This window comes from Arachis stenosperma, chromosome 7, assembly GCF_014773155.1.
Source record: "Arachis stenosperma cultivar V10309 chromosome 7, arast.V10309.gnm1.PFL2, whole genome shotgun sequence".
In the NCBI taxonomy this organism is placed as follows: Eukaryota; Viridiplantae; Streptophyta; class Magnoliopsida; order Fabales; family Fabaceae; genus Arachis; species Arachis stenosperma.
In genome coordinates, this window is record NC_080383.1 from 82,984,221 (window position 1) to 83,001,192 (window position 16,972).

General features: G+C 41.9%; 1 non-coding gene across 1 annotated transcript; it reads right to left on the bottom strand.

The window, feature by feature from the left end:
• Window positions 1-12,762: 12,762 nt before the first annotated feature.
• Window positions 12,763-12,870, bottom strand: LOC130942848 (small nucleolar RNA R71). Its single transcript, XR_009071396.1, has one exon. It is a non-coding gene; the product is annotated as a small nucleolar RNA R71 (small nucleolar RNA).
• Between the last annotated feature and the right edge of the window lie 4,102 nt (window positions 12,871-16,972).

Here is a 16,972-nt window from a genome sequence, read left to right on the forward strand (position 1 = left end):
TTGAGCTTGGGAAATTGGCTAAGGTATGGTTTCGGTTTTCCGTATCTAATATGTAATGTGGTAGGAAATACTTAGGCTAGAGGCCCTAAGATAGGCATTGAATGGTTGATGTTGTTGAATGATTGAGATATATGATGTGGTCATATATGTGATGATGATTATTAATGCCTTGGTGGTATGATGTATGAGAAATATGCATATTGTGATATATGCTTGATGATTGGTTATGGTTGAATTGTGGGTTGAACCATGTTGATGGTGAGTATGATGTTGATTGTGTACAATAATGATTTATTGGAATTGGTGTTGTTGAAATTGGCACGAGGAAGAGTATATGATATGTCAATATGTTTGAGTTTGAGCCACTTGGGTGAAGTGGGTTAAAATGATGAGATAATGATTTTGTAAAGTGTGGTAAAATCTCAATGTGTGAGTTGAGGAGGCTTGATGTTGGATTTAATATATTTTGATTGATTTCAAAGAAAAGGGATGAAACTGGCATGTTTTGATTGATTTTGAAAAGAGTTGGAAATGGCTTGTTTTGAAAATGGCACTTTGTGGTTTTTATGAAAAACATGGTTTTTGGGCATACTTTGGTGGGACATAACTTGGACTACGGATCTCTGTTTTGTGCCAAGTCTATTTAGAAATGGAATTGGATCCGGATGTCCATGCGTTCGAAGAACGGGTGAAAAACGATTTAAAATGAGGAAGTTATGTCCGTTGGAAGATTGGGGTTTAAATCTGTGAATTCTGCAGCTTTTAACTTAGAAAATCTTTAGCAGAATAACCCCTTGCGCGTAGGCGCCGATCTTCCAGAAAATGCCATCCACGCGTGCGCGTGATGTGCGCGGGCGCGCCGATTGTGCTGCACCCAATGCCCAGCCATTTTCCAGAGAGTTGTGCCAGAACCGTGCCAGCTTTGTGCCTGGGGCACGAAAGCACCCACGCGTACGCGTGGTTGACGCATGCGCGTCGATTGGCAAATTTTTTATCCACGCATTAGCATGCATGACGCTTGCACGTCGATGAGTTTTTGAGGCCATCCACGCGTGCGCGTGGAGTGCGCGTACGCGTGGTCCTGTTTTCATCCCAAAGTTGATTTTTGAGTTTTAAAAGCCAAATCTCATACTTCTAAGCCTCCGATCTCACCATTTATGTCTTAAATCATTATGACATTCCTAGCTATTAAAAAGGGGCTAGTGAATGAGGTAACTTGCGAGTGAAGCAAGGGAAAAATGAATGATCAATGAGGATTAAAGATGATTATGTGAGATGCGGAGGATGGTGGTGGAAGTGCTTGTTATGCCATGGGCCGAAAGGCTGTAATTGTTAATGAAACGGCTGGTTATGGATTAAACCGTGAGCCGGGTGGCTGGTTATGGATTTAACCGTGAGCCGGAATGGCTGTGTATGATATGGATATTGGCTGGTTCTGGACTGAACCGTGAGCCGGATGGCTGATATGGATGTTGATCCATGGATGAGAATTCATGCATGTTTATGCTGAATTATTGATAATTGTGACTTGCACTTCCACTATCTGAGATACGAGTTTCCCTAGGTAGTAGCAGTGGCTAGCCACCACGTGCTCCAGGTTGAGACTTGATACTCTGTTGACCCTATGTCGTAAGTGTGGCCGGGCACTGTGAAAGACCTGGATGAGCTCGCCCCCGAAAATATTCACCAGTGAGGGTGATGGATATAGATCATGATTATGATCAAGTTTATAACGAGTATAACTCGAGTTGGGGATGCGTGACAGTGGGACAGTCCAATGGTTAGCGACCAGGACTTGTTGGGTTGGCTCTATAACCGACAAGATGATATCATCAGCCACTAGGGACAGGCATTCATCATATGCATACTATATGAATTGTTTGAGATTGCCTATTTGAATGCATATTACTTGCTAATTGTCTAAATGCCTTAATTGTTCTTATTTGTATATTCCTTGTTTGATATAACTGCGTTTGCTACATTATACTCCTGCTGGTGGTTGGGAGGTGAGAAGGAATTGGAAAGGGAAGTATTAGTTAGACTGAAGAATCTTTAGTCAGATGCCCTTATATGGTTTAGCTTGTTTGTAAGCTTTAATATTATCTGGAGGAAGTGCTAGGATTGCCTTTGGCTTTCCTCTATTATTATGTATTATATATGTTGAAGCTGTTACCATGCTGGGAACCTCTGGTTCTCACCCATGCGGATTTTGTGGTTTTCAGATGCAGGACGTGAGGTTTCCCGCTGAGGCATGCTGGAGACTTCTAGACTTTGCGAAGATCCTTTGTTCTCGGGACTATGTTTTTGGTTTATATATTTTGCTTAGATACTTTTAACCCATTAAATAATACAAACTGTGATGACTCCTCTTATGGGAGATTTTGGAGAATAGGTTTCTGTATTGTGTCCCTTTGGATTTTCTTTGGGGCTTTCCTTATGTTATCATATGTATATATTGCTATGCTCGGACCGGTTATCTTTGCAGCCGGATTTTGAGCTTTGATATTCCTGTTTTTGACACTCCTTTGTATATATATAATCTCGTGTTGGTTATCCTTGTTCGTTACGTTATCGATCGGAGTGTTGCGCTTTCGAGTTGCGATTTTTGTTTACCCCTTTTTTCTACAAAGGCTCCTAGTTATAATCAATCATTCATACTACTATACTTACTAAATTTTTACTTTAGAGGTCGTAATACCTTGCCATCTCTGACTTTTGACTTAAGCATAAGACTCTGTATGGTAGGGTGTTACATTATGGTATCAGAGCAGTTCGTTCCTGTAGAGCCTGAGGGATGGACTGACTATGCTTCTGTGCATTCTCTGTGTGTGTGTTATGTGCTGTTAGTATATCTGCTTGATATAATTGGCATAAACGTTCATGAGCATGCATTTGGGACTTCGAAGCACTAGACTCCCGATATTGAGACTGATCAACTTAATATCGATTGCTTGGTGTGTATAGGAACCAAATGGTGCCTCGTGGACGCGGTAGGGGTAGTGCGAGAGGTCGTACGAATGCTTCTGCGCCGGAGAATAACCCTAATGACCCGGTGAACTTTATGACTGCGTTGGAGAACATGGCTGCTGCTATGCAAGCCACTGCTGAGGCTCTTGGTCAACAGATGAACAACCATGGTAATGATGGAGGTGGAGTTTAGGGCCCGATGACACTAGCAAACTTTTTGAAGGTTAATCCACCTAAGTTCAAGGGAACTACTAGCCCGACTGAGGCTGATACATGGTTTCAGGCTATAGAGTGAGCTCTGCAAGCACAAGTGGTACCTGAAGGGCAGCGTGTCGAGTTTGCTACCTATATGCTCACAGGTGAAGCGTCGCATTGGTGGCAAGGCATCCGACGTCTTCTGCAGCAGGGTGATGACTATATCACTTGGAATGTTTTCCAAGAAGAGTTCTATAAGAAGTACTTTCCAACTTCTGCTAGGACGGCTAAGGAACTTGAATTGTTACAGCTGAAGCAGGGTACTATGTCCATATCAGAGTATACTGACAAGTTTGAGGAGCTGTTCAGATTCTCTCGTATGTGCCAAGGGACTCCGGTGGAATATGAAGAATGGAAGTGTGTTAAGTATGAAGGAGGACTCCAGAGTGATATCTTCAGCTCAGTAGGACCAATGGAGATTAGGACTTTCTCCGAATTGGTGAACAAGTGTAGGGTTGCTGAAGAGTGTGTGAAAAGGGCAACCGCTGAGAAAGGGATTCACAAAGGATCATTCCCACAGAACCGAGGGAAGAGCTTTGCACCTAGAGGTCCGTCTTTCAAGAGGGGAAGCTCTTTCAGGAGGCCCAACAACAACAACTCCCAAGGAAAGAAGTTTGGGAAGCAGCCTCAGAATGATCAAGCTTGTACTAGGTGTGAAAGTCACCATCCGGGAGCACCATGCAAGGCCGGATGGGGTTTGTGCTACAATTGTTGAAAGGCGGGGCATAAAGCCGCAAGTTGTCCGGAGAGGCAAAAACAAGGTGCTGGGAAAGCACAACAGACTGGTCGGGTGTTCACCACTTCAGCTATAGGTGCTGAGGGATCTGAGACACTCATTCGAGGTAACTGTGAAATAGCTGGTCAAACTTTAAATGCTTTATTTGATTCGGGAGCATCGCATTCATTCATTGCATTTGAGAAAGCCCATGAGTTAGGCTTGAAGATTGTAACCTTAGATTATGATCTAAAAGTGCATAATGCTACCCATGAGGCTATGGTAACTAGGCTAGGATGCCCGGAAGTTTCCTTTAGGTTCAAGCAGCGTGATTTTATTCATAATTTAGTCTGCTTGCCGATGATCGGTCTTGATCTTATCTTGGGACTGGACTGGTTATCTAAGAACCATGTCCTGCTTGATTGTTCTACAAAGTCGGTGTACTTTATGCCGGAAGATACAGAAGGGCCGGTCGTGGTAAATAATTATTATTTGAATTCGATGATGGTGAACTGTTCTGGAATCGAATGTCAGGGTATCCTGTTGTTAACCACGGGTGTTTCGGGTGATGATCAAAGGTTGGAACAGATTCCTGTTGTGTGTGAGTTTTCGGAAGTGTTTCCCGATGATATTGATGAGTTTCCACCTAACCGAGAGGTTGAGTTTGCTATTGAGTTGGTACCCGGGGCGGGACCAATCTCAAGTGCTCCTTATAGGATGTCACCGTTAGAGATGAACGAGCTAAAGTCTCAGTTAGAGGATTTGTTGGGAAAGAATTTTATACGACCAAGTGTCTCTCCGTGGGGTGCTCCAGTGTTACTGGTGAAGAAGAAGGATGGGAGTATACGGCTCTGTGTGGATTACAGGCAGTTGAACAAGGTTACAATAAAGAATAAGTACCCATTGCCGAGAATTGATGATCTCATGGATCAGTTGCAAGGAGTTGGAGTTTTCTCCAAGATCGATTTGCGATCCGGTTATCACCAGATAAGGGTGAGGGGTGAGGATATCCCTAAGACCGCTTTCAGGACTCGTTATGGTCATTACGAGTACACTGTAATGTCTTTTGGATTGACGAACGCTCCTGCAGTGTTTATGGATTACATGAATAGAGTTTTCCGTCCGTTTCTGGATAAATTCGTTGTTGTCTTCATTGATGTCATACTAATTTACTCCAAGACTAAGGAAGAGCATGCGGAACACTTGAGGACCGTGTTGCAGATTCTAAAGGAGAAGAAACTCTATGCAAAACTGTCTAAGTGTGAGTTTTGGAAGAGTGAGGTGAAGTTTTTGGGCCATGTGGTGAGTAAGAAGGGAATATCCGTAGATCCAACTAAGGTGGAGGCTGTGATGGGTTGGAAGCAACCAACCACCGTAATAGAGATAAGGAGTTTTCTGGGTTTAGCTGGCTATTACCGAAGGTTTATCAAGGGCTTTTCACAGATAGCTTTGCTAATGACAAAGTTAACCCGCAAAGACACTCCGTTTGTTTGGACTCCTGAGTGCGAGGAGAGCTTTCAGACATTGAAGAAAAAGTTGACCACTGCACCTGTGTTAGTGTTACCCGAGTCGAATGAGCCATTTGAGGTGTATTGTGATGCCTCACTGAAGGGTCTAGGGTGCGTGCTGATGCAGCATCATAATGTGGTGGCGTATGCCTCACGGCAGTTGAGACCTCATGAAGTTAGTTACCCTACGCATGATTTGGAACTCGCTGCGGTTGTGTTTGCCTTGAAGGTATGGAGGCATTATCTCTATGGGGTTAAGTTCCAAGTTTTCTCTGATCATAAGAGCTTGAAGTACCTCTTTGATCAGAAAGAGCTTAATATGAGGCAGAGAAGGTGGATGGAATTGTTGAAGGACTACGACTTTGAGTTGCATTACTATCCGGGAAAGGCAAACGTAGTGGCGGATGCGTTAAGTCGGAAGACATTATATGCGGCTTGGATGATGCTTCAAGAGGAGAAGTTGCTCAAGGGATTCGAGAGTCTGAAAATTGGTGCTCAAGAAGTATCCGGAACTTTGTGTTTGAACCGATTAGAAATCTCAAGTGACTTTAAGTCCGAACTCCTAAAGGCTCATCAAAATGATGAAGCGTTATGGAAGGTGTTACCGGCTATTGAGCAAGGAAAACAGTGGAGAGTGTCGGAAGAAAAAGATGGGTTATGGAGATTCAAGGGCAGGATCATTGTGCCGGATGTTGGCACTTTGAGGCAAGATATTTTAAAGGAGGCACACAAAAGCGGATTCTCCATTCACCCGGGAAGTACTAAGATGTACCATGATTTAAAGGCGATGTTTTGGTGGCCAGGTATGAAGAATGATGTGGCGGAATATGTTTCAAAGTGTTTAACTTGTCAAAAGGTAAAGATTGAACATCAAAAGCCTGCCGGTATGTTGCAACCTTTAGAGATTCTACAATGGAAGTGGAAAAGTATTGCAATGGACTTTGTGTCGGGATTGCCAAGGACTAGGACTGGTTTTGATGCTATCTGGGTGATTGTGGACCGACTGACGAAGTTAGCTCACTTTTTACCCATTCGGATGACTTACACCCTTGAGGAGCTAGCACGGTTATACATAAAGGAGATTGTGAGACTTCACGGTGTACCTACTACTATAATCTCTGATAGAGATCCTTGTTTCACTTTAAGGTTTTGGGGTGCATTTCAGAAAGCTTTTGGAACCCGATTAAGCTTGAGCACGGCTTACCATCCTCAAACAGATGGTCAATCCGAGAGGACGATCCAAACACTAGAGGATATGTTGAGAGCTTGTGTTTTGGACCAACCGGCGAGTTGGGACCGGTATATGCCATTAGTGGAGTTTGCATACAATAATAGTTATCATGCGAGCATTGGAATGGCTCCGTATGAGGCCTTGTATGGGAGGAAATGTCAATATCCGCTATGTTGGTATGAAGCTGGAGAGAAAAGCTTGTTGGAACCGGAAATGATAGCTGAGACTACTTAACAAGTCAAGAAAATCCGAGATAGGATGCTTACGGCGCAGAGTCGTCAAAAGAGTTACGCCGATCAGAGGCGAAAGCCCTTAGAATTTGAGGAAGGAGACCATATTTTTCTTAAGGTTACTCCAACTACAGGAGTAGGTAGGGCGATTAAGGCAAAGAAGTTGAATCCTCGTTACATTGGTCCATTTCAGATCCTGGAGAGGGTTGGACCGGTGGCGTATCGAATAGCTCTACCACCTCATCTTTCGAACCTGCATGATGTGTTTCACGTGTCGCAGCTTCGGAAGTACACTCCTGATACTAGCCATGTGTTGGAACCTGAATCGGTTCAGTTAAGGGAAGATTTGACGCTTCCAGTGGCTCCAGTCAGAATTGATGATACTAGTATCAAATGGTTGCGGGGAAGAGAGGTTTCATTAGTCAAAGTGGCTTGGAGTCGAGGCGGTGTCGAGGAACACACTTGGGAACTAGAGTCGGAGATGCGAACGGATTATCCGCATTTATTCTCAGGTAATTGCATTTGAATTTTGTGGGCAAAATTCCCAATTAGGTGGATAGAATGTAAAACCCAGTTAATTAACGGCTAATTAACCCATAAATGAGAATTTATTCTAGAAAGCCTAAAATGTGATTTTTATGGCTAAATGTGATAGAGGAGATTGAGACGAGAATTTTGGTACCAATTTTATAGAATTCGGACCAAGATTGGACCGAACGGGCCAAACCGGGCCAATCGGACCCAAAGTGGGCCCTTGGCCCAACATAACTGAACCAAAACCCTAGTTTTCAGCATTCTCTCTCCTCACTAAACACACTCACATGCTGAAAATGGAGGCCATGGAGGGTAGAACACTCTCTCAAGTTCTTTCTCTCATTTGATCTTCAAACCACCATAACTTTTGATCTAGAGCTCCGATTGCCGCCACGCGTTCACCGCGGAGAGCTCTACAAAACCCATACAATTAATCTTAAGGTAAGCCACATTTTGCTCTTTGAAATTCCAGCCTTGTTTTCGAGTTTTATGAGCAAAAATGTTGAGATTTTGGGCTCTTTGATGTTATAGGACCCAACTCTCTTGAAGGAGAAGGTTAATCTTGTCTCCTTGGACCTTGGGTGTGGTAAGATTCTCAACCCTAGTATAATTTGTTGTTCTATGATGTTTGGGTATTGAGATGTTGTGTTTGGGTATGATGATTGTGGCTTAGGTTGTGTATGTGTGAATATTGGAGCTTGATTGGTGATATTGAAAAGCTTGAAAAAGGGATTTGGTGGTGAAAAATCTGTTCTTGGAGGTTTTGAGACCTTGAGGGCTTGTGGATAAGTGGTTTGGAAGTGCTCCGGTTGAGCTTGGGAAATTGGCTAAGGTATGGTTTCGGTTTTCCGTATCTAATATGTAATGTGGTAGGAAATACTTAGGCTAGAGGCCCTAAGATAGGCATTGAATGGTTGATGTTGTTGAATGATTGAGATATATGATGTGGTCATATATGTGATGATGATTATTGATGCCTTGGTGGTATGATGTATGAGAAATATGCATGTTGTGATATATGCTTGATGATTGGTTATGGTTGAATTGTGGGTTGAACCATGTTGATGGTGAGTATGATGTTGATTGTGTACAATAATGATTTATTGGAATTGGTGTTGTTGAAATTGGCACGAGGAAGAGTATATGATATGTCAATATGTTTGAGTTTGAGCCACTTGGGTGAAGTGGGTTAAAATGATGAGATAATGATTTTGTAAAGTGTGGTAAAATCTCAATGTGTGAGTTGAGGAGGCTTGATGTTGGATTTAATATATTTTGATTGATTTCAAAGAAAAGGGATGAAACTGGCATGTTTTGATTGATTTTGAAAAGAGTTGGAAATGGCTTGTTTTGAAAATGGCACTTTGTGGTTTTTATGAAAAACATGGTTTTTGGGCATACTTTGGTGGGACATAACTTGGACTACAGATCTCTGTTTTGTGCCAAGTCTATTTAGAAATGGAATTGGATCCGGATGTCCATGCCGTTCGAAGAACGGGTGAAAACGATTTAAAATGAGGAAGTTATGTGATGAGCGGATGATTTGTATACTTTTTGGCATTGTTTTTAGTATGTTTTTGATATGATCTAGTTAGTTTTTAGTATATTTCCATTAGTTTTTAGTTAAAATTCACTTTTCTGGACTTTACTATGAGTTTGTGTGTTTTTCTGTGATTTCAGGTATTTTCTGGCTAAAATTGAGGGACCTGAGCAAAAATCTGATCCAGAGACCAAAAAGGACTGCAGATGCTGTTGGATTCTGACCTCCCTGCACTCAAAGCGGATTTTCTGGAGCTACAGAAGCCCAATTGGCGCGCTCTCAACGGCGTTGGAAAGTAGACATCCTGGGCTTTCCAGCAATATATGATAGTCCATACTTTGCCCAAGATTTGATGGCCCAAACCGGCGTTCAAAGTCACCTCAAGAAATCCCAGCGTTAAACGCTGGAACTGGCACCCAAATGGGAGTTAAACGCCCAAACTGGCACCAAAGCTGGCGTTTAACTCCAAGAAGAGTCTCTACACGAAATTTGCTTCATTGCTCAGCCCAAGCACACACCAAGTGGGCCCGGAAGAGGATTTTTATGTCATTTACTCATTTCTGTACACCTTAGGCTACTAGTTTCTTATAAGTAGGACCTTTTACTATTGTATTTGATAATCTTTGGATTATATTTAGATCCTTTGATCATCTTTGGACATCTAGTTCTTAGATCATTTAGGGGCTGGCCATTCGGCCATGCCTAGACCTTGTTCTTATGTATTTTCAACGGTGGAGTTTCTACACACCATAGATTAAGGTGTGGAGCTCTGCTGTACCTCGAGTATTAATGCAATTACTATTGTTCTTCTATTCAATTCCACTTGTTCTTTGTCCAAGATATCACTTGTTCTTCAATCTGATGAAGGTGATGATTGACACTCATCATCATTCTCACCTATGAACAAGGTGACTGACAACCATTCTTGTTCTACAAGCATCTGAGGCTTAGTGAATATCTCTTGGATTTCTGATTGCATGATGCATGGTTGATCGCCTGACAACCGAGTGCTCGCCTGACAAACGAGCCAGCCATTCCGTGAGATCAGAGTCTTCGTGGTATAGGCAAGAACTGATGGCAGCATTCAAGAGAATCCGGAAGGTCTAACCTTGTCTGTGGTATTCTGAGTAGGATTCAATAACTGAATGACTGTGACGTGCTTCAAACTCCTAGCAGGCTAGGGCGTTAGTGACAGACGCAAAAGTATCAATGGATATTATTCCAGCCTGACCGAGAACCGACAGCTGAATTCCGCTATGCCGTGACAGGACATATGCAATCGCTTTCACTGAGAGGATGGGAGGTAGCTGCTGACAACAGTGAAACCCTACACGAGCTTGCCATGGAAAGGAGTAAGAAGGATTGGATGAAGGCAGTAGGAAAGCAGAGAGACGGAAGGGAAGGCATCTTCATACGCTTGTCTGAAGCTCTTACACCAATGATATACATAAGTATCTCTATCTTTATCTTTATGTTATTTTCGTTCATCACCATATACATTTGAGTCTGCCTGACTAAGATTTGCAAGATGACCATAGCTTGCTTCATACCACCAATCTCCGTGGGATCGACCCTTACTCGCGTAAGGTATTACTTGGACGACCCAGTGCACTTGCTGGTTAGTTGTGCGAAGTTGTAGTGATCACAATTTCGTGCACCAAGTTTTTGGCGCCGTTGCCGGGGATTGTTCTTGTGTATGGACAACTGACGGTTCATCTTGTTGCTTAGATTAGGTATTATTTTTCTTCAGAGTTCTTAAGAATGAATTCTAGTGTTTCAAGGTGATGTTCTTATCATCACCAAAGCTGATTGATCATCATCAATTTAGCTCTTGAATGCAATGTCCTGCTGAAGCTTAGCCGGCCATGTCTAATTCCTTTAGACTAAAGCTTTAGACTAACATTGCATGATTCCTGGAATTCTCATTAAGAATTTTGATACCTTTTCACCTAATTTTCGAAAAAACCAAAAAAATTACAAAATCAAAAAAATCCAAAAATATTTATTGTTTGAGTCTAGTGTCTCATTTTAAGTTTGGTGTCAATTGCATGTTTCTGTTCTTCTTGCATTTTTCGAATTCATACATGTGTCTTCATTAATCTTCAAGTTGTTCTTGATGATTTCCTTGTTTTGATCTTTGAATTCTATTGACTTGAGTGTTTTGTTGTTTTCTCATATGCATTCTCATTTAGTTAATGTCAGTAGTGTACAAACTGCTAAGTTTGGTGTCTTGCATGCATTGTTATTTGATTTTAGTTGCATTTTGATTTCTTCTTATCATTAAAAATCCAAAAATATTTTTTATTTGTGTCTTTTCAAGTCAATGATACAAAGAATTGAAGATTCAGAACATACTGCAGAGGAATTATACAGGAAAAGCTGAGCATTCAAAAATGCCCAGTGAAGAAGGCAGACTGGCGTTTAAACGCCAGCCAGGGCACCTGGTTGGGCGTTTAACGCCCAAAGAGGTAGCATTTTGGGCGTTAAACGCCAGAATGTATACCATTCTGGGCGTTTAACGCCAGGATGGTGCTAGGGGGAAGATTTTGTTTTCAAATCAATTTTTTTTTAGTTTTTCAAAATCAAATCTTTTTCAAATCAAATCTTTTCAATCAAATGTTTTCAAAATCAATTTCTTTCCTTTTTAAAAGATACTTACTAACAATTAATGATTTGATTGAACATCTCAAAATTGTTGCCTTTTCTGTTGAGAAAGGTTTTATGTTTGAATCATATCTTTTCTTGTTAGGCAAGTTATTAATTTTTAAAATCAAATCTTTTTCAAATTGTTTTCAAATTACATCTTTTAAAATTGTTTTCAAATCATATCTTCTCAATCACATCTCTTTGACCATAACTTTTCAATCATATCTTCTCAACCACATCTTTTTCAAAATAGTTTTCAATCAAATCTTTTTTTTGATGTCTAATTTCAAAATCTTTTTTTTTCGAAAATCACTTGATTTCTTTCCCACTTTTGTTTTCGAAAATCAATTAGTGTTCTTCAAAAATGTTTTCAAAATTTTATAATTAATTTTCGAAAATTACCCCCCCTTTTCTTCTTCACATCCTTCTATTTATGGAGTATCACTCCTTCTTAATGCACAATTCGAACTATATCTGATCAAGTTCGAATTCTCCTTCTTCTTTCTTCTATTTTTCTTTTCCTCTGACACCTAAAGGAATCTCTATACTGTGATATAGAGGATTCCACACTTTCTTGTTCTCTTCTCTTTCATATGAGCAGGAGCAGAGACAAAGGCATTCTTGTTGAGGCTGATCCTGAACCTGAAAGGACCTTGAAGAGAAAGCTAAGAGAAGCCAAAACACAACTCTCTTTAGAGCACCTGACCGAATTCTTCAAGGAAGAAGAACAAATGGCAGCCGAAAACAACAACAATGCCAACAATGCAAGGAAGGTGCTTGGTGACTTTACTGCACCTACTCCTGATTTCTATGGGAGAAGCATCTCTATCCCTGCCATTGGAGCAAACAACTTTGAGCTTAAGCCTCAATTAGTTTCTCTAATGCAACAGAATTGCAAGTTTCATGGACTTCCAATGGAAGATCCTCATCAGTTTTTAGCTGAGTTCTTGCAAATCTGTGACACAGTCAAGACTAATGGGGTTAACCCTGAGGTCTATAGACTGATGCTATTCCCTTTTGCTGTAAGAGACAGAGCTAGAATATGGTTGGATTCTCAACCTAAAGAAAGCCTGGACTCTTGGGAAAAGCTAGTCAATGCCTTCTTGGCAAAGTTCTTTCCACCACAAAGATGGAGTAAGCTTAGAGTGGAAGTCCAAACCTTCAGACAGAAGGATGGAGAATCCCTCTATGAAGCTTGGGAAAGATACAAACAATTAATCAGAAAATGTCCTTCTGACATGCTTTCTGAATGGAGCATCATAGGTATTTTCTATGATGGTCTCTCTGAACTATCCAAGATGTCTTTGGATAGCTCTGCTGGAGGATCTCTTCATCTGAAGAAGACGCCTACTGAAGCTCAAGAACTGATTGAAATGGTTGCAAATAACCAATTCATGTACACTTCTGAAAGGAATCCTGTGAACAATGGGACTAGTCAGAAGAAAGGAGTTCTTGAAATTGACACTCTGAATGCCATTTTGGCTCAGAATAAAATATTGACTCAACAAGTCAATCTGATTTCTCAAAGTCTGTCTGGAATGCAAAATGCACCAAACAGTACTAAGGATGCTTCATCTGAGGAAGAAGCTTATGATCCTGAGAACCCTTCAATGGAAGAGGTAAATTACCTGGGAGAACCCTATGGTAACACCTATAATTCTTCATGGAGAAATCACCCAAATCTCTCATGGAAGAATCAAGAGAGACCTCAACAAGGTTTCAATAATAGTGGTGGAAGAAACAGGTTTAACAATGGTAAACCTTTTCCATCATCTTCTCAGCAACAGACAGAGAGCTCTAAGCAGAATACCTCTGACTTAGCAACCATGGTCTTTGATCTAATCAAAACCACCCAAAGTTTCATGACTGAAACTAGATCCTCCATTAGGAATTTGGAAGGACAAGTGGGTCAGCTGAGCAAGAAAATTACTGAACTTCCCCCAAGCACTCTCCCAAGTAACACTGAAGAAAATCCAAAAGGAGAGTGCAAAGCCATAAATATGGCCGAATTCTGGGAGGAAGAAGAGGCAGTGAACGCCACTGAGGAAGGCCTCACTGGACGTCCACTGGCCTCCAATGAGTTCCCCAATGAGGAACCTTGGGAATCTGAGGCTCAAACTGAGACCATAGAGATTCCCTTGGACTTACTACTGCCTTTCATGAGCTCTGATGAGTATTCTTCCTCTGAAGAGGATGAGTATGTCACTGAAGAGCAAGTTGCTAAATACCTTGGGGCAATCATGAAGCTAAATGACAGGTTATTTGGAAATGAGACTGGGGAGGATGAACCCCCTTTGCTCATCAAAGAACTGGATAACTTGTCTAGGCAGCAATTGCCTCAAAAGAGGCAGGATCCTGGGAAGTTTTCTATACCTTGTACCATAGGCACCATGACCTTCAAGAAGGCCTTGTGTGACTTGGGGTCAAGTGTAAACCTCATGCCCCTCTCTGTAATGGAGAAATTAGGGATCTTTGAGGTGCAAGCTGCAAAAATCTCACTAGAGATGGCAGACAACTCAAGAAAACAAGCCTATGGACTTGTAGAGGATGTTCTGGTTAAGGTTGAAGACCATTACATTCCTACTGATTTCATAGTCCTAGAGACTGGGAAGTGCATGGATGAATCCATCATCCTTGGCAGACCCTTCCTAGCCACAGCAAAGGCTGTGATTGATGTTGATAGAGGAGAGTTGAACATTCAAGTGAATGAAGAATCCTTGGTGTTTAAGGCCCAAGGATATCCCTCTGTCATCATGGAGAAGAAGCATGAAGAGCTTCTCTCAAAACAGAGCCAAACAGAGCCCCCACAGTCAGACTCTAAGTTTGGTGTTGGGAGGCCACAATCAAACTCTAAGTTTGGTGTTGAACCCCCACATTCAAACTCTAAGTTTGGTGTTGGTTGATGATCATAAGAAGTCACAAAAACAATGAAAAAAGCAAAAACAGAATGAAAAACAGGAAGAAAAACAGCACACCCTGGAGGAAGAAGCTGCTGGCGTTTAAACGCCAGTAAGCCTAGCAGTTGGGCGTTTAACGCCCAGTCTGGCACCATTCTGGGCGTTTAACGCCAGAAAGGGGCACCAGACTGGCGTTAAACGCCAGTAAAGGGCAACAACCTGGCGTTAAACGCCAGGAATGGGCACCAGCCCGGCGTTTAACGCCAGAAATGGCTCAAAACGTGATTTTGAGCAACATTTGGTGCAGGGATGACTTTTCCTTGACACCACAGGATCTGTGGACCCCACAGGACCCCACCATCACTCTCTCTCTTCTTCCCCCATTCACCAATCACCTCAATACCTCTGCCCCAAACCCCTTCACCTATCAAATCCCATCTTTCTCTTCACCACTCACATCCACCCTTCATAAATCCCCACCAACCTCACCCTTCAAATTCAAACCACTTTCCCTCCCAAAACCCACCCCTAATGGCCGAATCTTTACCCCCCTCTCTCCTATAAATACCCTTCTTCAACTCTTCATTTTCACACAACCTAAACACCCTTTCTTACCCTTCTTGGCCGAACACACTACCATCCCCCTCTTCCTCATTTCTTCATCTTCTACTCTCTTCTTTCTTCTTTTGCTCGAGGACGAGCAAACATTTTAAGTTTAGTGTGGTGAAAGCGTTGCTTTTTCGTTTTTCCATAACCATTTATGGCATCCAAGGCCGGAGAAACCTCTAGAAAGAGGAAAGGGAAGGCAAAGGCTTCCACCTCTGAGTCATGGGAGATGGATAGATTCCTCTCAAGGGTGCATCAAGACCACTTCTATGAAGTTGTGGCCTTGAAGAAGGTGATCCCCGAAGTCCCCTTTTCACTCAAAAAGGGTGAATATCCGGAGATCCGCCATGAGATCCGAAGAAGAGGTTGGGAAGTACTTACCAACCCCATTCAACAAGTCGGAATCTTGATGGTTCAAGAGTTCTATGCCAATGCATGGATCACAAAGAACCATGACCAAAGTGTGAACCCGGATCCAAAGAATTATCTCACTATGGTTCGGGGGAAATACTTGGATTTTAGTCCGGAGAGTGTGAGGGTGGCGTTCAACTTGCCTATGATGCAAGGAGATGAGCATCCTTACACTAGAAGGGTCAACTTTGATCAAAGGTTGGACCAAGTCCTCACAGTCATATGTGAAGAGGGCGCACAATGGAAGCAAGATTCAAGAGGAAAGCCGGTCCAATTGAGAAGGCATGACCTCAAACCCGTGGCTAGAGGATGGTTAGAGTTCATACAACGCTCAATCATTCCCACTAGCAACCGGTCCGAAGTTACCATAGACCGGGCTATCATGATCCATAGCATCATGATTGGAGAAGAAATAGAGGTTCATGAGGTTATAGCCCAAGAACTCTATAGGGTGGCGGACAAGACCTCTACCTTGGCAAGGTTAGCCTTTCCTCACCTCATTTGTCACCTCTGTTATTCAGTGGGAGTTGACATAGAGGGAGACATCACCATTGATGAGGACAAGCCCATCACTAAGAAAAGGATGGAGTACACAAGAGATCCCACTCATCATGAGATCCCTGAGATTCCTCAAGGGATGAATTTTCCTCCACAAGACTATTGGGGGCAACTAAACACCTCCCTAGGAGAGTTGAGTTCCAATATGGGACAACTAAGGGTGGAGCACCAAGAACACTCCATTCTCCTCCATGAAATTAGAGAAGAACAAAGAATCATGAGAGAGGAGCAACAAAGGCAAGGAAGAGACATTGAGGAGCTCAAGCACTCCATAGGACCTTCAAAAACAAGGAAGAGCCGCCATCACTGAGGTGGACCCATTCCTTGATTTCCTTGTTCTTTATTCCTTTGTTTTTCGAATTTTAGTGCTTTATGTTATCCATGCTTGTGTCTTATGATCATTAGTGTCTTAGTGTCTATGCCTTAAAGTTATGAATGTCCTATGAATCCATCACCTTTCTTGAATAAAAATGTGCTTAATTGAAAAAGGAAGAATTGCATGAATTTTGAATTTTATAATAGTTTAATTATTTTGATGTGGTGGCAATATTTTTGTTCTCTGAATGTATGCTTAAACAGTGCATATGTATCTTGAATTTGTGGTTCATGAATGTTGGCTCTTGAAAGAATGATGAAAAAGGAGACATGTTATTGAGGATCTGAAAAATCAATAAAATGATTCTTGAAGCAAGAAAAAGCATTGCTATTAAAAAAAAAAAACCGAAAAAAAAAGAGAAAACGAAAAAAAAATAATAATAAGAGTTGTGATCCAAGGCAAATAAGAGTGTGCTTAAGAACCCTGGACACCTCTAATTGGGGACTTTAGCAAAGCTAAGTCACAATCTGAAAAGGTTCACCCAATTATGTGTCTGTG